The sequence below is a fragment of the Cervus canadensis genome, chromosome 31 (assembly GCF_019320065.1).
Source record: "Cervus canadensis isolate Bull #8, Minnesota chromosome 31, ASM1932006v1, whole genome shotgun sequence".
NCBI lineage: Eukaryota > Metazoa > Chordata > Mammalia > Artiodactyla > Cervidae > Cervus > Cervus canadensis.
The window spans coordinates 20,829,062-20,855,744 of NC_057416.1; the positions used below are offsets into that span (position 1 = coordinate 20,829,062).

General features: G+C 36.6%; 1 protein-coding gene and 1 long non-coding RNA gene across 2 annotated transcripts in view; both read left to right on the forward strand.

The window, feature by feature from the left end:
- Positions 1-26,683, forward strand: part of SGCZ (sarcoglycan zeta) — a 1,068,194-nt gene that overhangs the window by 631,165 nt on the left and 410,346 nt on the right. The gene's annotated exons all lie outside the window — the stretch shown is intronic.
- On the forward strand, positions 4,171-26,605 carry LOC122432533. The gene is made up of 3 exons (XR_006266863.1): positions 4,171-4,384; positions 5,574-5,575; positions 26,566-26,605. It is a non-coding gene; the product is annotated as an uncharacterized LOC122432533 (long non-coding RNA).

Consider the following 26,683-nt stretch of genomic DNA (forward strand, 5'->3'; position numbering starts at 1 on the left):
TTTGTTCTAATGTTTTTCCTCCTATTTAATTACTTGAGTTTATTTTCATCTAAATCATCCAAAGAATTCTGTTAGTAACGTGGAATACTAACGATCTTGGGGGAGGTTGGATCTTCGTTTTGTCATATTTTTTTAAAGTCCAAAACTTTAAAATGGTGTGTGTGCATTTAGGATGCCTTCTAAAAGAAGCCTCAAATTAAGCTCTAATTTCAACTCTAAGTTGAAATCCATTTCTAAAAACTGTGTTTGTGGCTTATTGTCATTATACCTCGAGGGGAATTTTGACACTTCATTTTTAAAAAGCAGTTCTTTAGAGTTGTTTGTACTGTAATTATCTTTCTGTTGTGCTCACAGTAATCAAGAGATAAAAGAGGAGGATAGGCTTTTCTTTCTGACAGCAATCAATCACACTTCAGTCTTAGTCCTCATTCAGATCATATCCTATCCTGTCATCTGTTGGAAACTTTCAGAAAGGTTTTGTCTCTTCCAGCATGAACATCCATGCAAGTGGCCCAGTCTTTTTTACTGCAACTTTTAAAGATGTCTTGGAGTAATATTCTGAAATTTTGTGCTAATGTTGTGGAAATATACTACACATGCAGCACACTTGTGTAGTTTCTGTATGTGCTTCTGTCAGTGTTAACAGAAAGATTGAGATAAGCCTAAAAAGTCTATTCTTTTGGACACTTTCCGTTTTCCATTTCTCTTTTATTCACTGAGTAGGCCTCACAAGTGGAGATCAATAATCCTTTCTAGCTATTTGATAATTGTCACTTTATTTCTGTGCATTTTTCCGGGACTCACAGTTTGGATAGTTAATTGAAATTGTTGTCAATTTGGGCAGCATTCAAAAGTGCATGTGTTTTATAACTGCTGCCAAATTTTCTTACATAAATGTTATGAAGAATCAATGTACCACTGTGCAAAGAAAATGATGTCTGTTTGAAAATGGATTATTTTAAATCAGGACATAAACTATTATTGAATTATCAAATTGAATGAATTAATAGTATAGGAGGTGAAGTTTATCATAGACTTTGAAAGAAAAGGAGATTTTATAAAAGTTACAGTTAAGCAATAATTATCATGTTGCAGAGGTAAAATATATCAATGCTGGGAATTTACAATCTGAAGGACAGTTAAACACTTTGGCAAACAAAGGACACCAAATGTGTGCTGATGATCATTGGGAAAGAAATGAGACAAATTTTATTCCATTTAGTTATTATTATATGCTCATTACTTTGTATGTATGTGTATATTTATTATTTTGGTCAATATCCAAAAATGGTCTAAGGTTGAGGTTATTATGCCCAATTTACATATAAGAAACTGAAGAGTAGACAGCCAGTGCATAGAGGAACCAAGGTTTAAATCCAGGGTTGTTGGACAACAGACCAGTAATTTTCCCAATTCAGCAAGCTCCCTGAATACACAATGAATATGTAAACAGTATCAGGTACTGTTAAAAACAATGATACTAGCATTAGACACTGAATTATATTCTAGTTTCTCTACTTCTTTGGTAATTTACTTAATATCTCTAATACTTAATAATCTCAACTGTAAAAAATACAAATAATCCATCAGCCTATCACGATCAGTAATTGATAGTCACATCACCATCAACAACAGTAACCACAAAAATGCCATGTTAGATAATTCTTTTTTGTTCATTCTTTCCACAAATATGTATCTAGCACTTATATGTGAGGCATTTTGCTAGATACTGCATCTTTCTTAATGAATAAAATATTCTATACCCTTACAATCAGAAGTGTAGTGGAGTAAGGAAAATATTAAGCAAAACAACACATTTTAATTGCAGCTGCTGGAAGAACTCTGACCCATTTAATAGACTGTTATGAGAAAGAATGGGGGTTACTTAATTGATATGGTCATAAAACACGGCAAAGATAAGTTGATACCCGATGACCTACAAGGATAAGGAGGAGCCAGAATGCTAAGAGGTCAGGGCAAGAACATAACAGCTAGTGGATAATACGAACTAAATTCTGCAGGACAAAAGCTTTTTGTGGTGTTGAGGAACTGCAACTAGACTCTAGAACTTTTGCAACTAGAACTTCTACAGAAATGAGAGTGGTATCCGTTGAGGGATTTGTAAACCAAATAAGAGATCAATAAGAAGAGCACTGGTAGATATGAGGAAAGAAATTTAAATAATCAAATATAAATGTTGAAAGCAAGTTAAATTGGTAAATGAAAAACTGATTGGAGGTGATGAGGCCACATGTAAAAATGGCAAAAAATAAAGGGGGTATTTTAGTGCTTTCAGTTCAGTTTGGTCACTCAGTCGTGTGTGACTCTTTGCGACCCCATGAACCACAGCATGCCAGGCCTCCCGGTCCATCACCAACTCCCAGAGTTTACTCAAACCCATGTCCATTGAGTCGGTGATGCCATCCCGCCATCTCATCCTCTGTCGTCCCCTTCTTCTCTCGCCTTCAATCTTTCCCAGCATGAGGGTCTTCAAATGAGTCACCTCTTCTCATCAGGTGGCTAAAGTATTGGAGTTTCAGCTTCAACATCAGTCCTTTCAAGGAACACTCAGTACTGATCTCCTTTAGGATGAACTAGTTGAATCTCCTTGAAGTCCAAGGGACTCTCAAGAGTCTTCTCCAACACCACAGCATCAATTCTTTGGTGCTCAGCTTTCTTCATAGTCCAATTCTCACATCCATACATGACTACTGGAAAAACAATAGCCTTGATTAGATAGACCTTTGTTAGCAAGGTAATGTCTCTGCTTTTCAATATGCTGTCTAGGTTGGTCATAACCTTACTTCCAAGGAGTAAGCGTCTTTTTATTTCAAGGCTGCAGTCACCATTTGCAGGGATTTTGGAGCCCAGAAAAATAAAGCCTGTCACTGTTTCCACTGTTTCCCCATCTATTTGCCATGAAGTGATGGGACCAGATGCCATGATCTTTGTTTTCTGAATGTTGGGCTTTAAGCCAACTTTTTCACTTTCCTTTTTCACTTTCATCACGAGGCTCTTTAGTTCTTCTTCCCTTTCTGCCATAGGGTGGTATCATCTGCATATCTGAGATTATTCATATTTCTCCCGGCAATCTGGATTGCAGCTTTTGCTTCATCCAGTCCAGCTTTTCTCATGATGTACTCTGCATATAAGTTAAATAAGCAGGGTGACAATATACAGCCTTGACGTACTCCTTTTCATATTTGGAACCAGTCTGTTGTTGCATGTCGAGTTCTAACTATTGCTTCCTGAACTGCATACAGATTTCCCAAGAGGCAGGTCAGGTGGTCTGGTATTCCCATCTCTTTCAGAATTTACAACAGTTTATTGTGATCCACACAGTCAAAGGCTTTGGCATAGTCAATAAAGCAGAAATAGATGTTTTCCTAGAACTCTGTTACTTTTCCAATTGTCCAACAGATGTTGGCAATTTGATCTCTGGTTCCGCTACCTTTTCTCAAACCAGCCTGAACACCTGGGAGTTCATGATTCATGTATTGCTGAAGCCTGGCTTGGAGAATTTTAAGCATTACTTTAGTAGCATCTGAGATGAGTGCAGTTGTGCGGTAGTTTGAGCATTTGTTGGCATTGCCTTTCTTTGGGATTGAAATGAAAACTGACCTTTTCCAGTCCTGTGGCCAGTGCTGCGTTTTCCAAGTTTGCTGGCATATTGAGTACAGCACTTTCACAGCATCATCTTTCAGGATTTGAAATAGCTCAACTGGAATTCCATCACTTCCACTAGCTTTGTTCATATTGATGCTTCCTAAAGCCCATTTTGACTTCACATTCCAGGATGTCAGGCTCTAGGTGAGTGATCACAGCATCGTGGTTAACTGAGTCATGAAGATCTTTTTTGTACAGTTCTTCTGTGTATTCTTGCCACCTCTTCATAATATCTTCTGCTTCTGATAGGTCCATACCATTTCTATCCTTTATTGAGCCCATCTTTGCATGAAATGTTCCCTTGGTATCTCTAATTTTCTTGAAGAGATCTCTAGATGTTTCCGTTCTATTGTTTTCCTCTATTTCTTTGCACTGATCACTGAGGAAGACTTTCTTATCTCTCCTTGCTGTTCTTTGGAACTCTGCATTCAAATGGGTATTTCTTTTCTTTTCTCCTTTGCTGTTGGCTTCTTTTCTTTTCACAGCTGTTTGTAAGGCCTCCTCAGACAGCCATTTTGCTTTGTTACATTTCTTTTTCTTGGGGATGGTCTTGATCCCTGTCTCCTGTACAATGTCATGAATCTCCATCCATAGTTCATCAGGCACTCTGTCTATCACATCTAGTCCTTTATATCTATTGCTCACTTCCACCTTATAATCATAAGTGATTTGATCTAGGTCATACCTTTCAGGTGGTTTTCCCTACTTTCTTCAATATGTCATCTTCAGATATGCAGATGACATCACACTTAAGGCAGAAAGTGAAGAAGAACTAAAGAGCCTCTTGATGAAAGTGTAAGAGGAGAGTGAAAAAGATGAAAGTGAAAAAGTGATTTGGTTCCATCACTCATGGCAAATAGATGGGGAAACAGTGGAAACAGTGGCTGACTTTATTTTTCTGGGCTCCAAAATCACTGCAGATGGTGACTGAAGCCATGAAATTAAGTTATGACCAACCTAGACAGCATATTAAAAAGCAGAGACATTACTTTGCCAACAAAGGTCCTTTTAGTCAAGGCTATTGGTTTTTCCGGTAGTCATGTATGGATGTGAGAGTTGGATTGTGAAGAAAGCTGAGCGCCGAAGAATTGATGCTTTTGAACTGTGGTGTTGGAGAAGACTCTTGAGAGTCCCTTGGACAGCAAGGAGATCCAACCAGTCCATCCTAAAGGAGATCAGTCTTGGGTGTTCATGGAAGGACTGAGGTTGAAGCTGAAACTCCAATACTTTGGCCACCTCATGCGAAGAGCTGACTCATTTGAAAAGACCCTGATGCTGGGAAAGTTTGAAGGCGGGAGGAGAAGGGGATGACAGAGGATGAGATGGTTGGATGGCATCACCAACTCAATGGACATGCGTTTGGATAAACTCCAGGAGTTGGTGATAGACAGGGAGGCCTGGCGTGCTGCAGTCCATGGGGTCACAAAAAGTCAGACATGACTGAGTGAATGAACTGAACTGAGGGCTTGATACTATTTTGCATCTTGGCAGTAGTAGGAAAGTTAGAGAAAAATAAATGTATTAATGATATATTTGAAACATGCAGTTGGCCAGAGTTGTTGATAAATTAGGTGTGATGCTTATGTAGAGGGAGGTTAAATAAGGAATGTGTTTTCTGACATATTATAAGAATTTACATATAAATTGCAGTTATTTCATTATATATAAGTATAAATTGCATTGCCTCATTTCAATATATGTTCATCTATTTATTGATTCTTTTCTAATCCTCACATGAAATTTCAGTATATTTTTAGTTTGAGGGTGTTAGTCTTGACTTTCTATTCCTCAAAATGATCATATTACAGAATCCCAGAGAAAAATTGCCAATCTGCAAATTAGAAATTAAGTCAATTATCTCTCTAATTGTTTCTTTTGATACAAAACTTGAATGAGTGAAATTCCAGAAGTTACCTAAATATTTTTGTACCCAATGCTGTTTTGTACCTATTTGCTGTTATTTATGGATTGTTGCATTTCAGGGAAGCATTTTTACAGATAAGGGGATGAGTATTCTTCTGAATCCTTTTGGGATGTTATCGTAGCAAGAGTTTGGACCAAAATCAGGAGATTGAAAACAAGGTACCAGGAAAGACAGAAAAAGGAATAGAAATCAGATAACTGAAATTAGCTTAACATCACAGATCAAGATTGGGGATAGAAGAGAGTAAATAGTAATACTAGCATTAATTAATATCCTTTTAGGACAGAGAGAGAACTTTGACATTTATTACTGCTTAATTTGATTCCCAAAGTCATTGCTACCAAGTGGTCTGTTTTTGCAGGTCAAAGCCATATCTTCTTGTTCTGAAATAAAGGAACAGTAGAAGCCTATGGAGTTAAACAATTACCTCTCTGGATTTCTTTCTTTCTTTTTTTCCTTTTTTTAGTATTAGTAGACATATCTGAATACATTTAAGTAAAAGTTACAATTATTCTTCCTGCAATTTTTAAAATTTATCTGGAAAGCTAATATAATAGTCTATCCTTAGAAAGGAAATAATAGTATGAACTGTGACATTCTATTACCCTGACAACAGTACCCTGGAAGAATGATGATCCTTTTAGAGGTCTATTATCACTTCATTGAAACATGTAGTAAACAAGGCTCCTAAAAGTCAGTGTACATTCTTAGAGTTTATTGTTCCTGTCATGACATTCATCTGGCAAGAATATGCCTGTCTCTTAATAATTAAAATGACTACATATTTCAAGCGTTAGTGCACAGATAAGAAAGTTCACGGCTTATATATTGTCATCCACTCTCTCGGATGCCCATGGCAGACATCAATAATTGATCTTGGCATGCTTTCCTGCTGAACCTACACTAGGTTTCACAATTCCTCTCGAAAAAGAACACTCCAGGCAGCCACTGACAATTGATTCAGGTTGGCAATGGAATGACGGTGATCTGTCATTCCTCTTTTCTGGGAGTCCATTTGTACCTTGCTTAAAATAGAAAGTGAATTTGCAACCATTAACATTTTTGATATATGTTTCATAGGTTAAAATAAAAGTAACAAATGAGAGTAGGATATTTTAAGTAAATGATAATAGTAGACAGTTGCTCACAGAATAAGCAGTGTGATTTCTGAGCTCTAGTTGGGCTGCATTGTTAAGGAAATTGAATTGTTTTTAGGGAATATATATATATATACACACACACACACACACACACACACACACACACATATATAAAACTATGGTTAAATATAATATATTTAACCATAAATATATGGTTATTTATCCATATTTAACTGTAGTAACAATGCGAGATTCACTGCTATGCAATCTTACATTGACAAGATCAGCAGGTCATGTACAACTAAATCATTTCATCAGATAGTTTTTTGAATGCTTAAAATGCAGTCAAAAATAGCACTGTATTCTGAGAAGCTCTAAATAAAGATAGGTCTGGGGTCCTGACCTCAAGGAACTTAATCACCAATTGAGTGGAAATTCTCATGAGAAAGTAGCAACTTCACTTTATTTGAAAACCTGAAAACCTGTGACAAAAACCTGCTATCAGGGAAATAAGGTAAATTTGTACCTTACAGGTAACACAACTCAGGTTTATGTCAGTGGCAAGAAAAAATAATCAATCGTATCTAAATTCCATTTGTGGATCTTTCTGTCTCAGAATATTAAATGAAGATTTAAATTTTACCTGAAAAAAAAACCCCTAAAATCTTTATGATGACCTTGTTTAAAAAATACAATTAACACAGAAGTACAGAACAGACTTTTGAACTCTGTGGGAGAAGGTGAGGGTGGGATATTTCAAAAGAACAGCATGTATATTATCTATGGTGAAGCAGATCACCAGCCCAAGTGGGATGCATGAGACAAGTGCTCGGGCCTGGTGCACTGGGAAGACCCAGAGGAATCGGGTGGAGAGGGAGGTGGGAGGGGGGATCGGGATGGGGAATACGTGTAAATCTATGGCTGATTCATATCAATGTATGACAAAACCCACTGAAATGTTGTGAAGTAATTAGCCTCCAACTAATAAAAAAATAAATAAATTTTTAAAAATACAATTAATATTAAAGTATTTTTCATTTAAAGCTATTTGAAATAAGCCATTACTTTTATATTTTTGTTGCATAACCTTTCCTTACTAGTATTTTTATTTGAGTTAAAAGTTGTTTTTGAATCTACATAACTAAAATATTTACATAATGAAAGATTTTCTTTGGCATTTTAATTTAATGTGTAACCATACTCAAGTAATACAACTTATGTGCTCAGTATTTCTGGCTATAAAATGTATGGAGACTATATTCATTGGAAGGACTGATGCTGAAGCTGAAAGCCCAATACTTTGGCCACCTGATGTGAAGAACTGACTCATTGGTAAAGACCCTGATGCTGGGAAAGAATGAAGGCGGGAGGAGAAGGGGATGACAGAGGATGAGATGGTTGGATGGCATCACCAACTCAATGGACATGAGTTTGAGCAAGCTCCGGGAGTTGGTGATGGATGGGGAAGCCTGGTGTGCTGCAGTCCATGGGGTCACAAAGAGCCGGACATGACTGAACGACTGAACTGACTGACCGACTACACGAGTAGAAAATGATACTGTAGAAACATAAGAAGAAAAATCTCAGTGTATATATGTAGACTATCTTCTAAAATAATTGGAATTTGTTTGGACACTTAAAACATAGCTATGATTTTAATATGCAAAACCTGCATTAATTATTTATGTATTATTAATTAAACCAAGTTTACTAAGATGTCATCCATTTAAGTCTACTTCATACCATGTTATGAGATAAATTTGAGTTACAATCCAGTTGTTTTTTTTTTTTTTCCCATTTGTTAGCTATGTAACTTGGGGACAATTATTTCTTCATGGCAGAAAAATTGGTATATATATTAACATTCTGTGGTTTTAATGATTAATTTTAAAAGTATTATACAAATCTTCCAGTATAGGACTTGGAACATAAAGAAAGGCCCTTTTCCCACATTCTTGTCTAATGCAGTACTGAAGTGTATCTTTATAGATTTTTTCAAATGTATCATTTTGAAAAAAAATTCTGCAATCACTGAGAAAAGTTAATCCCAGGGAAGGTCAGAAACAGCTTTCCTAAACACTCAAATAGCAGGCACCACCCAGTATGTTCCACATATGGGACTGGATTTAGGGAAGAATAATAGCTTCTGCTATCGTGCATAAAAGGCATATGAATTGTCTAAAAACTCACCTGTACAGACCTTCTTTTAACTATTTATTTTCACTCTATTTGACAAAACAGAGACAAATTCAAGAAACTAAGTGCTGAGTTCTACATATTTAATTTTAATAATATTTGAAATGACGCTTCTTTAAGTTACACTCTTTAAGGAAAAATCTTAGAGAAAACCTCAAACGTGAACAAAGAAGGATGGATTGGAATGCTTAATCAATTATTTTTTATAATAAAACAATAAAAACAATCTGCATGCCCATCAAAAGACTATTGAATATATACATTGTGATATAATCATAAATAGGGTTCATAATGAAATGAATAAAATACAGCCACACATAAAGCATGAATGAATCTTACAAATAATGTTAGCATATAAATAAATTTTTAGAGAAATATAATATTTTATACTTATAAAAATATAAGTTAATTTACATAAGTATAAATGCATACATTTTATTGATCCTAAAGACATATGTATTCAAAGCATGAAGAGTTCATTGAAAAGTTCATATTCAGTTCATAGTCTCAATTACTTTGAAGTTAAACTGATTAGTAAAAGGTCACCATAAGGCTTGACTCTATTTTAAACTTTTCCTTCCTAAGTAAATTGTTGAGTTACTGTTGTTATCCAGTCCCTAAATTGTGTCTGACTCATTGCAACCACAAGGACTGCAGCATACCAGGCTCCTCTGTCCTCTATTATCTTTCAGAGTGTACTCAAATTCATGCCGATTGAGTCAGAGATGCTATCTAATCATCTCATCTTCTGCTGTCCTCTTCTTTTGCTTTCAATCTTTCCCAGCATCAGAGTCTTTTCCAATGAATCAGTTCTATGCATCAGGTGGCCAAAGCATTGGAGCTTCAGCAACAGTCCCTTGAATGAAAATTCAGGGTTTAGGATTGACTGATTTTATCTCCTTGAAGTCTGAGGGACTCTCAAGAGTTTTCTCCAACACCACAGTTCAAAAGTATCAATTCTTTGGTGCTCAGCTTTCTTTATGGTCCAGCTCTCACATCCATACATGACTACTGGAGAAGCCACAGCTTTGACTATACAGACCTTTGTTGGCAAAGTTATGTCTCTGCTTTTTTTTTTTTCTCCCCCGTCGCTGGGATTCTCCAGGCAAGAACAATGGAGTGGGTTGCCATTTCCTTCTCCATGTCTCTGCTTTTTAATATGCTATCTAGGTTTTTCATAGCTTTCCTTCCAAAGAGCAAGCGTCTTTTAATTTCATGGCTGCAGTCACCGTCTGTGGGGGTTTTGGAGCCCAAGAAAATAAAATCTGTCATTATTTCTACTTTTTCCCCTTCTATTTGCCATGAAGTGATGGAACCAGATGCCATGATCATAGTTTTTTGAATGATGAGTTTTAAGGCAGCTGTTTCACTCTGTTCTTTCACCCTTATCAAGGAGACCCCTGGCAGCTCAGCTGGTAAAGAATCCGCCTGCAATGCAGGAGACCCCGGTTCCATTCCTGGTTTGGGTGGATCCACTGGAGAAGGGAATGGCTACCCATTCCAGTCTTCTGGCCTGGAGAATTCCAAGGGCAGAAGGAACCTGGCAGGCTACACAGTCCATGGGATTGCAGAGAGTTGGAATCGACTGAGCGACTTTAACTTTCAATTAGTTTCTCTTCACTTTTTGCCATTAGAGTGGTATCATCTGTCTATCTGAGGTTGTAGATATTTCTTCCAGCAATCTTGTTTCCAGCTTATGATTCATCTAGCCCAGCATTTCACATGATGTACTCTTTAAAGAAGCTAAATAAGCGGGGTGACAATATACAGCCTTGACATGCTCCTTCTGCATTTGGAACCAGTCTGTTGTTCCATGTCTGGTTCTAACTGTCTCTTTTTGACCTGCATACAAGTTTCTCAGGAGACAAATGATCTGTTATTCCCATTTCTTTCAGGATTTTCCACACTTTGTTGTGATCCTCTAAGTCAAAGGCTTTAATGTAATCAAGAGAGCAGATGTTTTTCTGGAATTCCCTTGCTTTCTCTATGATCCAGTGGATGTTGGCAATTTGATCTCTGGTTCCTCTGCCTTTTCTAAAACCAGCTTGTACATATAAGTGTTCTTGATTCATGTACTGCTGAAGGCCAGCTTGAAGGATATTGAGCATAACCTAGTATGTGAAATGAGCATGATTGTGTGGTAGTTTGAACATTCTTTGGTATTGCCCTTCTTTGGGACTGGAATGAAAACTGACCTTTTCCAGCCCTGTGACCACTGCTGAGTTTTCCAAATTTGCTGACATATTGAGTGCAGCACTTTAGCAGCATCAACTTTAAGGATTTTTAAGTAGCACAGCTGGAATTCCATCACCTCCACTATCTTTGTTCGTAGTAATACTTCCTAAGGCCCACTTGACTTCGCACTCCAGGATGTCTGGCTCTTGGTGAGTGACCACACCTTTGTGGTTATCTGGATCATTAAGACATTTTTGTATAGTTCTTCTGTGTAGTCTTACCACCTTTTCTTAATCTCTCCTGCAGTTAGGTCCTTCCTGTTTCTTAACTTTATTGTGCCCGTCCTTGCATAAAGTGTTCCATTGATATATTCAGTTTTCTTGGAGAGATTTCTAGTCTTTTCCATTTTAATGTTTTTCTCAATTTCTTCGCATTGTTCTTTTAAGAAGATTTTATTATCTCTCCTAGATATTTCTGGAACTCTGCATTCAGTTGGGTATATCTTTCCCTTTCTCCCTTGCCTTCGTTTCTCTTCTTTCCTCAGGTATGTGTAAAGCCTCCTCAGACAACCACTTTGACTTATATTTCTTTTTCTTTGGGATGGTTTTGGTCACTGCTTCCTGTAAACTGTTACAAACCTCTGTCCGTAATACTTCAAGCACTATGTCTAGCAGATCTAATCCTTTGAATCTAATTTTCACCTCCACTGTATAATTATAAGGGATTTGATTTAGGTCATATCTGACTAGTAAAGTGATTTGCCCTACTTTTTCAGCATAAGCATGAGTTTTGCAATAAGGAGATCATGAAGTTGAACTGAAGCACTGCTTTTCAGACTCTGTTGTTGACTATGAAGGCTACTCCATTTCTTCTAAGGAATTTTTGCCCACAGTAATGGATAGAATGATCATCTGCTCATGATCTGACAGTCAGTGCCAGGTCTTGTTTTTGCTGACTGTGTAGAGTTAATCCATTTCAACTGCAAAGAATGTATTCAATCTAATTTCAGTATTGACCATCTGGTGATGTCCTTATGTAGTCATCTCTTATGTTGTTGGGATAAGGTATTTGCTATGACCCATGTGTTCTCTTGAGAACATTCTGTTAGCCTTTGTCCTGCTTCATTTTGTACTACAAGGCCAAACTTGCCTGTTTTTCCAGGTATCTCTTGACTTCCTTGGAGAAGGAGAGGGCAGCCCACTCCAGTATTCTTGTCTGGAGAATCCCATGGACAGAGGAGCCTGGCAGGTCATGGTCCATAGGGTCGCAGAGAGTCGGGACATGATGGAAGCCATTAAGCATGCACACAAGCACTTGACTTCCTACCTTTGCTTTTCAGCCACTTATGAAAAGGACAACTTTTTTGGTGTTAATTCTAAAAGGTGTCGTAGGTCTTCACAGAACCATTCAACTTCAGCTTCTTTGGCATTAGTAGTTGGGATGTAGATTTGGATTACTGCAATATTGAATAGCTTGCCTTGGAAATGGATTGAGATCATTCTGTTGTTTTTGAAATTGAACTAAAGTACTGCATTTCAGACTGTCTTGTTGACTATGAAGGCAACTCCATTTCTTCTAAGGGATTTTTGCCCCCAGTAGTGAATATAATGGTCATCTCCATTAAATTTGTCTGTTCTGTTCCATTTTAGTTCACCAGTTCCTAAGATGTCGATGCTCACTCTTGCCATCTCCTGCTTGACCATGTCCAATTTACCTTGATTCATGACCTACTATTCCAAGTTCCTATGCAATACTGTTCTTGATAGCATAAGACTTTACTTTCACCACCAGACACATCCACAACTGAGCTTTGTTTCTGCTTTGGCTCAGCTGCATCATTCTTTCTAGAGCTGTTAGTAACTACCCTCTGCTCTTCCCTGGTAATGTATTGGACACCGTCTAACCTGGAAGACTCATATCTTTTTTCCTTTTCATACTGTTTATGAGGTTTTCTTGGCAGGAATACTGGAGTGAGTTGCCGTTTCCCCCTCTAGTGGATCACACTTTGTCAGAGCTCTTCAATATGACCTGTCTGTCTTGGGTCACCCTACAAGACATGGTTCATAGCTTCATTGAGTTATGCAAGCCCCTTCGACACAACAAGACTGTGATCAATGAAGGGGTGCTGAGTTATATTACTCTCTTATTTTGTTCATGTTTGATCTAATTTATACTTAAATAAGGAATTAATTTGACTCTTTTTAAAAACTTTATATTTAATATAGTGTAAAACCATCTATAAAAAGATATATACATATATGTTGTTGCTGGTGTTGTTTGCTTGCTAAGTCGTATCTGCCTCTTTGCAACCCAGTGAACTATAGCTTGTCAGGCTCCTCTGTCCATGGGATTTCCCAGGCCAAGTTCTTGCCTGGGAAAGCATGGATAGCTGTTTCCTTCTCCATGTGATCTTCCCAATTCAAGGATCAAACCTGTGTCTCCTGCGCTGACAGTTGGATTCTTTACCACTGAGCACCTGCAAAGTCCTTATATACATATATTTAACTAAAAAAAAAACTTTTCAAATAGAAATACATATATTTAGTTAAATTCATGACTTAGTTATCACATGCTTATTCCAAAGTGCAGTAGGTGCTATGGTTGCCTTGCCATGATACTTTTTACCAGCTGATTTATCATCTCCCAGGTGTAGATGTTGACTGCTATTGAATTATACTTGCACCTTCCTTTGGAAACGTGCACTTGGCTGACTTGCTCCTGCCTATCAGGAAATGCCTGAGAAGTTTGAGTACCTCACGTTGGGAAGGCCCTGAAAATGACTGACAGTCATCATAGGCTATACGATTCCAACCTTTCTCATTTCCAGACAGAACAATCTCTGTGGGGATAGATCCCAATGAAGATATTAAGTAGGCAATTTATCCCAGTAAAGATTATAGATTCCAGATTCCAAAGGAATATATGGAGATTTATATTTCTGAGTTACCAGTACATATAGATGTGATTAGCAAAGAGATGGAGAAACAAATAAGCCTGAGTCCTCAGGCACTCAACGACTTGTCAGCGGGGTGAATTCGGAAAATCCAACAACAAATACTAGCAAGATGAGGCAGGGAGCAGAGTGAGAACCAACAAAGAATAGTGCTCATGCTACTACTATAGGTATAGAGTGAAAAGGGAATCTTGTAATCAATCACTGGTGACAAAATAGTGTTCTTCCACTAGTGAGGAAAATCCTGCATGGATGAGGTTTTGAAGAAAATGTGAAGATGACATCATTAAAAATATCAAGAATTACTATAGAGTAGGGGTGGAGAGAGAGAATGTGAGCATGATGCTTAAATCTTTGTCATGGGTGGGTGTGAGTTAGGAGGTGTAGCATGGAATTCCCTGGGTGATTGCAACAAGGGGAATCAGAGACTTACAAAATCTCTTTCGAGATACATAAATGAAGTGATAATTAATTAGAAAAGACACCAGCAATTAGGAAAATACTTGAAACTGTGACAAAACCTTGATGTACTTTGTGTATAAAGTGAAGTGAAGTGAAGCCGCTCAGTCGTGTCTGACTCTTTGCGACCCCATGGACTGTAGCCTACCAGGCTCCTCCGTCCAAGAGATTTTCCAAGCAAGAGTACTGGAGTGCGTTGCCATTTCCCTCTCCAGGAGATCTTCCCGACCCAGAGATTGAACCAGGTCTCCGGCATTATAGGCAGACGCTTTATCGTCTGAGCCACCTGGGAAGTCTTTGTGTATAAGGGCATATACAAAATAGCAAGAAAACTTTCAATTCAGTTAGTAAGATTGCCAGATTTAAACAAGTCATTCAAAGAAGCAATATAAACATTGCTAATAAACATATGAGAAAAATACTTCATCTGAAATCAAATGCAATAAACTATATCATTATAAAACTAAACACTTAAAATGATAATTATCACTTCCAAGTCCAATGAAATGGTCATCATTATCTGAGACTGGCCATTTTTGAAAGTCAGTTTCATAATATATAGCAAAATCTAAGTCTCTTCTTGACTTTTGTCCTTTCTCCAATAATATCTCTTAAAAAATCAGTGATTCAGATAAAAAATTATGTTCATACATACTTTTTAAAAGATTACTTGAAATAGGAATAATTAAAAATAATGTAATTACTCAGAGATGGTTGTGCCAGAGGAATTCTTGTTTTGTGTATATGCTCTTTAGGCCACTTAAGTTAGAGAAAGCAATATGTGACTCTGTACAGTTTTACTGTTATGCACCACACTGCTCCTAGTTGAATCAACTCTGGAGGAAAAAAAAAATGAAATAGTAAAAAATGTAAATCACATTTTCCTAGTCCATTTTCCTGTGAGGAGATTGTATCTCTGTAATCTATTGATTCAGTTATTCATATCTGTCATACTATTGAAAGCACTGAATATTAGCTTAGTGATTTTCCTCTCCCAAGCTCACTTTAAAATCCTTGAACTTCTTTTATGTCATCCATGGGCCTATAGGACCCAGTACCAAAGTTTCCTTAAGCAATGCTTACTGAATGCCTTGCTTGGAGAAATCAAGCAGCAACCCTCTCATAAAGCCTGATATTGTTAGGGGAGTTCAATTTAAAATCTTTTAACATTATAAAAATAGTTGAAACTGTCTAAGAATGTGTGTAAGCAGTTCATAGCTGCTTACAGTTTAACTTTTGAAAATGCTGTAATATTGGAAAATAAGGACGCTACCTCAGGTATTTAAAGGCAACCATGAGTTGTTTTGAATTCTTTAATCTATTACTGTGACTTAGGTTTCAGCATTTCCAAAAGGTTGACGACAGTTTTTTTAGAGGCTGTTTATTTTTAACTGAAGTGCATCAAAGATATTCTAGACCTATCACTTAATGTTACTGAAGTTGTTGCAGTTACTGCAGTCTCATGAAATTTTGGTTCAATTTTCAAGGAAAAAAAAAAAAAGCAGGTATATTTATTACCAAGCACTTTCCATAACCGTTATTATTTAAGCCATATAGAAATACCTACTTATTAATAATTAAAATTAAATGTACATTTGCATATCACATGCTAATGACCCTAGTTAAAAGTTTGAATTATTTGTTTATTATATAATTATCTTTCACCAGATATGCTTAGATGCAAGTGAATTTATCCCTTCTTTCACATTCTCTCTGAAACATTCTCTATGGTAGTGTTATCCCACATGCCAGGTAAAAGGTGGTTAATGCAAAACTTTCCCCTTCTGCCAAAAGTCCATGGTCTAATTGGAGAGGTTCTAAAAAATATTTTGCTGGAAGCTAGTCATAACGGGCTGCATCTGGGGCTATCAATCCATTAAGATGAAAGGCTTACAAACACTGCAGGGTATATTTTCACCTATCATTATGACAGATACTAAATGAGATAAAGACCACAGCCTGTCTGGAGGATTCAAAGTCCATCTGTCTGAAGGTGACAGGTTTTATCTCTCTCATTATTTACCACTGTAAACTGGTTAGCTGGAGGGCCCAGAGCGGCCTGTTTCTATGGTGTCTTCTTGAACATGCATTTGCTGTTCATTTTGAGGAGATCTGTTATTTTTCCTACCTACTAGACAACCTAAAATTTTTTCTCCCATCAAATTGTTACAGAGTTCAGGACCTCTGCTACCTTACCATGGCAGAGTTGCATTTTTGAAAATGGGAACATTATAAGAACAATTTAATTTTCTGCTCATTGAGGCTTCACTTCTGTTTTCTCCATAAGCTATTATAGAAAGGATTTTTTGCTTTATTAATTTTCTCCTGAAGGCATTCTACCAAGGCCATATCACAGAATATTCAAGGTAGAAGGGTTTTAGAAGTCGAGAGTTGGGATATCCTCATTGTTATGGGAAAGAAATGAAGCTGCAAACAGACCTAGATTTCCTCGAGGCCAGCCAGCGACTTACTGATGGAGCTCTGTGGGATCCTAGAGCAGTCACCAGACTTCCAACTCACAGTTCCGTCTGTCAGACAAGCTGTGCCATTATAGTTCTACCTATGCATCAATTCCTTTTCCCTTTCCAACTGCCTGTCAGTCCATGGTGCGTGCATGCGCGCGTGTGTGTGTGTGTGCATGCGTGTGTCCACACATGACATATATTTATATTTGTGTGAGTACACACATACATACACATTTTCACAGATACTTATGTACTTGTTCTGATAGCTTCCAGGTATAGATGTACCTTGACTTTGAGAAAATATTTAGTATATTTTCTAAAAAAAAAAAAAAATCACTGTTATTTTGAGATGGCTTGTATTTAATCTTGCCTGAAGGGCTTTAAATAAAGGGTAATGAGTGACAGAGGTTCTCCAGGAGAGAATGGCCTAGTGGGACACAGGAAAGCGTGGAAAGAATCCCAGTTTCATTCATCATAATTATTGATGTTAATAAAATTCCCAAGTGATGATAAATTAAGAAGCAAAGCACACACAAAGCCATTTATATGATGTGAAACACTAACATTAGATTAGGTATTATATTATAATTTAGTACAGAAAAATTCTAAAATAAGAAAACAAATGTTTTACTAACTAGGATACATGAATATCTCCCTTTCTCCATGCCGAGTATCTACTGAGTTTTCAATAATGAACTGTAACAATACAGATATAATGATGGTTTTATAATAGTAGGCACAAAAGTAATTTTGAAAAAGGTTTAAATCAGAAATTTAAGTGTCTGATTCTCAAACAAGGAAACAATGAATTATAGAGTTCACATAATCATTATTCTGGGCTGGAGAATTCCATGGACTGTATAGTCCGTGGGGTCGCCAAGAGTTGGACATGACTGAGCAAATTTCACTTCACAATCATTATAATACCCCTTACCCATATCCACATGCACAATGTACATTCATACATATTTTCTTTTTAATCTGAAAAGTAACCAAATTACATTCAGAGAGTATGGAAGATAGCAAGTAAGTACTTAATATGCTCATTCACAGAAAGTTATGAAGAATATTAAATAATATTACCATTGGCATAAACTCCTGTCTTCTATTAATTATAGGCATTGTGTTTTTATAACTTTACATTTTTGTTAACTTTTATAAATAATGCATTGTTTGATCATCCTAACAGAACTGGAAGATTGAGCAGAAAGGATGCTGAAAGTCACTGGAGTTAAGGGATTAGATAGCTGAAAAGTAGCAAATAGGTGAACCCAGGTCTTCTTTGTTTCATGTTTTTTCCACCATATTAAGGGTTCTTAAGGTCTAGTCTTAGACCAGCAGAATCAATATCCTCAAAAACCATTAAAATGCAAATTCTTAGACTCTCACCCCAAACTCTGAGGTTGGGATCCAACCATCTGTGTCTTAGCAAGCTCTCCAGTTGATCCTGGCAAACTCAAGTCTGAAAACTGCTGTCTCATCAAATAATTAACCCTGGATCCAAATTCAGCCTATTCCCTTGAAGGAGCAGGTGTAATTCTGGGCATGAAATCTAACCTAGTATAAGATGTTCCAGTGTGCAGTAAGTTTCAATATAGGATCATTTTTCAGAAACAGTATGACTAATTTTTCATCGTTTGTCTTTCGTCGGTTTTCTTAAGTTCATGTAAATGTCTTCTTAATACTTGAAAACATTTATCCTTTCACTGCTGTATCCATGCTTGCCAAATTAGAAGTCAATTCATATAAATGTGAGATAAAAGAAAACACTTCATTTGGCAGTTTCTTGAAAAGTGAGTGTATTAGTTTCCAGTTGCTACTACAACAAATTAATACAACCTTAGTGGCTTCAACAACTCAGCGTTATTCTCTTCCCATCCTGGGAATTCAATGTCTGAAATCAAGATGCTCATAATACTGTATTCCTACTGGATGGATGAGGAGGGAATCCCTTTCTTTGTCTTTTTCAGCTTCTAAATTCTGTGTATATTTCTTGGCTAGCATATATTTTTTCCCCTGCGTATATTTCTTTCCCTGAAATCACTTCAATCACTCATTTCTGTTATCGTGTAACAACATACATCCTACTGCTAACTGATCCCTCTGCTTCCCTTTTTGAATATAAAGAGTTTTGTGATAATCCAGAATAATCTCACCATCTCAGGACCCCTACTTTAATTCCCTCTGCTAAGGCTCTTTACCACATAAGGTGATATATTCATAGATTTGAGGGACTGGGATATGGACATCTTTGGGAAGAAGGGGCATTATTCAATCTGACTTACCCAGGACAGATGTAGTTGCTATTATTTATTTGACAACGATCATTCACTACTTATCTGAAGGCACTATGCCAGAGGCAACAGAAACAAACAAGCCAAAAAATGCAGTGGATTTGCACATTATAGAATTCATGCTTTAGTTAAATATATCATTGGAATGCTTACTGATAAATGGTTTTGTATCACTGGGCAAGGGAGCCCAGAATGACACTTACTACACTATACTGTCATTGTTTTTCTACTGGACTATCTGTCTTGCTAAACTTGAAGCACGTTTAAGAGAAAACTCCATTTCCCAAGATCAGTCCTGGGTGTTCATTGGAAGGACTGATGTTGAAGCTGAAACTCCAATACTTTGGCCACCTGATGTGAAGAGCTGACTCATTTGTAAAGACCCTGATGCCGGGAAAGATTGAGGGCAGGAGGAGAAGGGGACGACAGAGGATGAGATGGTTGGATGGCATCACTGACTCAATGGACATGAGTTTGGGTGAACCCCGGGAGCTGGTGATGGACAGGGATGCCTGGCATGCTGCAGTTCATGGGGTCACAAAGAGTCGAACACGACTGAGCGACTGAACTGAACTGAACTGAGCCCATGTCAGTGCCTGTCATATAGTAAACACTCAGTAAAATTTAGTTGAATACCATCATAACATAAAATAAAAATTTCCCAGTAAATAGTCTTGAAATTTTGGGATAAGAGAAATTTCATAACTATTAATCTTTGTTTGAAAGCAATATTTATTTTTTTAAACTTTGTTGCTTTTAGGATAAGAAAACTAGTGATATATTCCAGATTTTTAAAACTCAATAATGTGCATGAATAAGTTCCCTGTTGGCTCAGACAGTAAAACATCTGCCTGCAATGCAGCAGACCTGATTTCGATCCTTGGTTCAGGAAGATCCCCTGGAGAAGGAAATAGCAACTCACTCCAGTACTCTTGCCTGGAGAATTCCATGGACAGAGGAGCCTAGCAGGCTACAGTCCATGGGATCACAAAGAGTCAAACGTAACTGAGCAACTATCACACACAATGTCCTTGAGATATATTGTACCAAGGCAGATGGCAAAAAATAAAGCATAAAACTCAGAAGAGATAAACCTTGTATAATTAAGAAAGGCATCAATTAGTATGCCACTTAGAAGCAGAATTCTGAATATGAATCCTAACTTATACAGTTTAACGCTATGGTGGTAACAAATACTGGACTGTATCAGCGTAAGATGTAAACTTCAGTTACGAAATTGGTATTGTTATGAGCAAATAGCAGTCTAATGCAGAGGAGTATTTCATTAATCTTTATTTTTACACATTTACCTGAAAGCATTTCAGACATCCACAAACCTCAGATTTCACACTCAGAATCTAAGGCCTTGGAGATAATATGCAATCTGAATTATGTCTGAGTGAATAAATGAGAAACAACTGATTTGTAGCAACCTTCCCAAATCAACTAATGGTAAAAGCAAAATTTCTGTCGTGTTAACATTTTTAAGCTTGGTGATCTTTTGTCAGATGATATAATGACATAACAATATTTAAGACAGCAGCTTTTATTGTCCCCTTGCAGACCATTGCTCCAGTAACTGTTTAGTAGTGCCGGTATCATTTGAAGAAAATTGTATACCTCAGCTGCTGTCCTCCCTGTGGCTGTAATGAAGTCCCTGTAGTAATCTAATTGTATCGACTTAGCAGGAAAGTGGAATTATAATTGACAATATAAAGCCAGGCAAATTGCACTATCAGAACAGACATGCTGACTTAAGCCCCACTGACATGAATGTCAAAAGTACTTTTTTTTAATGGCTAAATTTTCCTTTTTCTAAATTATTCATTTTTCAAACATTAAAATTATGCTGGTAACTTAATGTTTTGAGTTAAAACTTCAAATTTTATTCCTCACTGCTGTACTCCCAGAGTGAAATGATTCAGAAACAATGTTGATGGATGTTATCAGCATCCATTTATGCTAACATCTTATAACATAAATTGCAAGATATGAATTCAAGGATAAACAATACTTGTTGAAATACTTGTGTTGCGGATTCTGATTCTTTTTGTGTATCATTTATCTTTGAAGGATAACAAATGTTTCTATACTCTAAATTATCAATATATTTTCTATATATTTGCATTCGTTGCATTTTTTAGTTTATGCATCTGTATGCAGTCACCTCAGTTGTGCTGACTCTTCATGATCCCACGGACTATAGCCCACCAGGCTCCTCTGTCCATGGGATTCTCCAGGCAAGAATACTGGGGTGGTGGGTTGTCATGGCCTCATCCAGGGGATATTCCAGATCCAGGGATCGAACCTGCGTCTCCTGCACTGCAGGTGAATTCTTTATGGCTGAGATACTGTGGAAGCCTTTTTAAGATTATATACCTCAATTAATAGCTAGGTTGGAATACACAAAAGCATTGTGAATCAGCATTATGATATTAAACATAAGAATAATAGTATATCAAGTCATCTACTTAAAGGGGACCTGGATTACTAAATTGAGGAATCTCAGTAAAAGTTTAGTTTGTAAAGAGACTTGGTTTGCTGAATTAGAGAAACAGTTGAGCTGTTTTAAAAAAAAAAAGCATAGAGCTCCAATTTGGTTGGGAATTTATTTTATATTATTAAAATAATTGTACTATTTTGAATTATTTGACCATTATTTATGATGGGAGATAATCTAATGCATTGAATACTGCATGAGATTTATCAGGTGATTGTGGCCTGTGGTTTTTTCTCACATATACTATAGCACAAATTTGGACAAATCTCTTGGAATTTCATTTGGTTCAGAAATAATGATATCAAAATATTTGTGAAAAGTAAAGTAATGTTAAATAAAGCACTCTGTGTGTGTACTTATCTATACAGAGAACGTACAACTCAGTCGGAGAGGTTGGTAGTTTTGCCATGTGTTCCATTTTTATAAAATAAGCTTTAAACCAAAATCTGAGCCACTAATTAAATTATGAAAATAATATAAAATAAAAAGTAAAATGATAAACAATGAGAATCTAATATTAATATGATGTATCTGATTGAGATAAGTTCTTACTATTAATCATTCTTCATAATGTACAGTACAGTGTTGTGCATATAATAGGACACAGAAAACAAAATTTTTGACCAATTAAAATTTATTCTCTACATCTTTTAGGAAACACTTGCTGATTTTCCAAAATAATAGTGACTTCTCCCTCTCTTTAACTCTTTTATCATATTTTTTAATTGCCTATTTATATTTTAAGTGAAGTACAAGTCCCTAGTTTGTGTCCAACTCTTTGCAACTCTGTGGACTACAACCCAACAGTCCCTCTGTCCATTGGGTATCTCCAGGCAAGAATACTGGAGTGGGTTGCCTTGCCCTCTTCCAGGGCACCTTCCCAACCCAGGTATCGAACAGGGGTCTCCTGCATTGCAGGCGGATTCTTTACCATCTGAACCACCATGGAAGCCGAAGAATACTGGCATGGATAACGTATCCCTTCTCCAGGGGATCTTCCCAACCCAGGAATCAAGCGGAGTCTCCCGCGTTGCCCGCAGATTTTTTACCAGTTGAGATACTGGGGAAGCCCCTTATATTTTAAGAACATTATTAATCCCCACTCTTTATTATTCTTGTTTACTTATTCATCTTCTTGGTCCTACTAGATAGTAATTTAATTCTAGTTCTTCTTGTATTCAAGGTATGATAAGATTCATATTGAATAAAATAAAAACACACACCACCTCGATTTTTGTTGAGTGGCAGTGCATTTTTACCAAAGTACGTTCTACATATACTTGGGAAGACAGTTCTTCCTACAGTACACACAAGATTTAGTGAGGCAAGGACAACCAGTAGATGAATCAGTTGAATAACTTCAGTGATGAATGCTCACCACTGTACCCACCAGAAAGCAATTCCATGCTTCAGGAAAGAATGTCAGAGTAGAACATTGGTGTCAGATTCTAACAGGACCAAATCCAATTGGGCAAACTGTGGAAGATTTCTTCTTGGCCTCAGTTTCCATATATGTTAAAAGAAGAAATTGGATAATTTAGTTCAAAATTTTATCCATACATATTTCTAGTTGAATGGACTGTGCTGCATTATTTTGTCTTTCCCTCTAATCTTATTAATATTTAGTTATACTGTACTAAGTATACTTTATTGACTTCCCTGCTGGCTCAGACAGTAAAGAATCCACCCATAATGTAGGAGATCTGGGTTCAATTCCTGGGTCAGGAAATCCCCTGGAGAAGGGAATGGCAACCCACTCCAGCATTCTTGCCTGGAGAATCCCTTGGACAGAGGAGCTTGGTGGGCTACAGTCCATGGGGTCACAGAGTCGGACACACCTGAAGCTACTGAGCACACACGCATATAGGTATCATAAGTCCTTTATATAAATACACAGTATTATCACCCACTTTTCTAAAAATCTCTGTTTAAAATCAGAAGCCACTAAGAAAGATATGATCCATGAACTCGTCTACAAAATTGACAAGGGAACAGTGGATACCATTTTGAGTCTCTTACAAACTTAGTCAATAAATCTATTTATAAGAGAGCTCCTTTGTTAAACCCCAAACAGCAAAACTACTCGCTGGATTATTTTTAATATTTGTTATTTGGGGCAGATAAAAAAGAAGAATTTTTTTTCTTGATTCAGTTTTTTTAAATGTATGGACTGCAATTAGAATTCAGCAGCATTTAAATATCAGTGACATAAGACATTACCAAATTGGTAAATAGAGATGAAGCAGAAGAACTGCTTCCCATTGGATTGGGTGCATCTGTTATATCGCTGTCTGCAGAATCTAAGATGTACTGTGATAAGATTTTCACTCTTAAAAATTTAATGGAAATTTTTGAACACGTTGCAGGCTTGTCTTAAGATGGGTTTGTCACAATGCCAAGTAACTAATAGGCCTACTCTTATGGTGATTGTCAAAGTGTAACTGATGGATTGCCTGTTTGATGGTTTGAAGGTTTTCCCTTGAAGGATTTATAAACAGAACATGGATCACATTGGCCTCCCACCTTACTATTTGTTTTTGCTTTTTTAACTCCAGTGCAAGTATGTGAAAGTCACTCAGTGGTGTCAGACTCTGTGACCCCATGGACTGTTCTCCAGGCAAAAATACTGGAGTGGGTAACCTTTGCCTTCTCCAGGGGATCTTCCCAAACCAGGGATCAAACTCAGATCTCCCACATTACAGGCGGATTCTTTACCATCTGAGTCATTAGGGAAGCAAGTATAGGTATTTTATCATATCCAGTCATGTATTTTTTAGTGTTTTCTGTTGTTTTTCTTATGGTGACGTTTTACTTTTTAAAGGCCATGAGATTTCAAAGAAAATCTTGCTATACTCTCTGCCAAAATTTTTTGTGAACTCAATTATAATTTAGAAATTTTGTGAATCTCATTATGAAATGAGAAAGTTTTAAATGACACAAAATGAAATGTTTATTACAGATTGTATATATTGTCTTTAATGCTTATGCCTAACTTTAAAAATTATTTTCTCAAATTTAACATAAAATGAATAACAAAAACCAAAGTTTATCTCAGTTAATTCATTTAAGAACTAGGTAGGAATAATTTGCAAATATTTGATATTCTAAATTATGTATTTTAATTTGTTCTACAGGGTATAAAGACGTGATTTTGTATAATCTGTACTTTAGGCAGGTGATTACCATCCTCAAACAACTTTTCTGTCTCATCTAAATTTTGCCTTTTCTGTTATCTTCTACCTTGATAGCATTTGAAGGAATTAGATTTCCAAGGGAATTTGAAAATAAATCATTTGGAAGTAATGTTATACACAATATTTAAAATATAGATATTCAAAAAGAGCTTTCAATGATAAACTTTTTCTAATACAACTGTAGTCATCCCTGGATATGCTTTATTGATCACAATAATTAGACTTTCTGAGATACTTCACTGAGTCACTTTGGTTTGCTTAATGACATCTCACTTTGCATTTGTGAGGACTTATTTGGATTTTATTATTTGTCTGAGCAATTTGAAATAAAAGCAATCATGTGGTTAGTTTCACTATTGCTTGGTTAGCCAAGGGTGATATAAATCCTCTTCTTGTAATACTCATGGTTTGCCAGTATACAGAATTGACAATCACATGAAACCTTTGCTTTATTTTTAATTAATCCTCTTATCCATTTCTGACAGTAAGCATTTAACTAACCTTTGTGTATCAAATATATCAAGAATGTATAAGCATTTTTTGTTAAGTATTGAACTAGTCTTGTATCACTAATTTCAGTGGTAATTATATTTTCAAGGAATGCACCGTATATATTTTTTATAAATGAATGATCTTTGTAGGGTGAGAGTAAAATTTGCAGGTTACTAAAAGGCTCTGAAAGGTTTTTTTGTCCTGGATCCATGTCAACTCTCTTAACAATTACAGATATTAAAACCTTTGGGAGAATACAATCTGCATAATATGAAAGTCATAATTATTAGAATAGTTGAGTCAGTTCTGTCACTCAGTCGTCTCAGACTCTTTATGACCCCATGGACTGCAGCATGCCAGGCTTCTCTGTCCATCACCAACTCCTAGGGCTTACTTAAACTCATGTCCATAGAGTTGGTGAATCTGGCATATTGAATGCAGCACTTGCACAGCATCATCTTTTAAGATCTAAAATAGCTCAACTGGAATTCTGTTGCCTCCACTAGTTTTGTTCGTAGTGATGCTTCCTAAGGCCCACTTGACTTCGCATTCCAGAATGTCTGGCTCTAGGTGAGTGATTACACCATCATGGTTATCTAGGTCATGAAGATCTTTTTTGTGTAGTTCTTCTGTGTATTCTTGCCACCTCTTCTTAATAATATCTTCTGCTTCTGTTAGGTCCATACCATTTCTGTCCTTTATTGAGCCCATCTTTGCATGAAATGTTCCCTTGGTATCTCTAATTTTCTTGAAGAGTCTTTCCCATTCTATTGTTTTTCTCTATTTTTTTTTGCATTGATCACTGAGGAAGGCTTTCTTATCTCTCCTTGCTATTCTTTGGAACTCTGCATTCAGATGGGTATATCTTTCCTTTTTTCCTTTGCCTTTTGCTTCTCTTCCTTTCTCAGATATTTGTAAGACCTCCTCAGAAAACCATTTTGCCTTTTTGCATTTCTTTTTCTTGGGAATGGTCTTGATCATTGTATCCTGTATAATGTAACGAATCTCCATCCATAGTTCTTCAGGAAATCTATCAGATCTAATCCTTTGAATCTGTTTGTCACTATCACTGTATAGTCATAAGGGATATTTGATTTAGGTCATACCTGAATGGTCTAGTGGTTTTCCCTACTTTCTTCAATTTAAGCCTGAATTTTGCAATAAGGAATTCATGATCTGAGCCACAGTCAGCTCCCAGTCTTGTTTTTGCTGGCTGTAAAGAGCTTCTCCATCTTTGACTGCAAAGAACATAATCAGTCTGACTT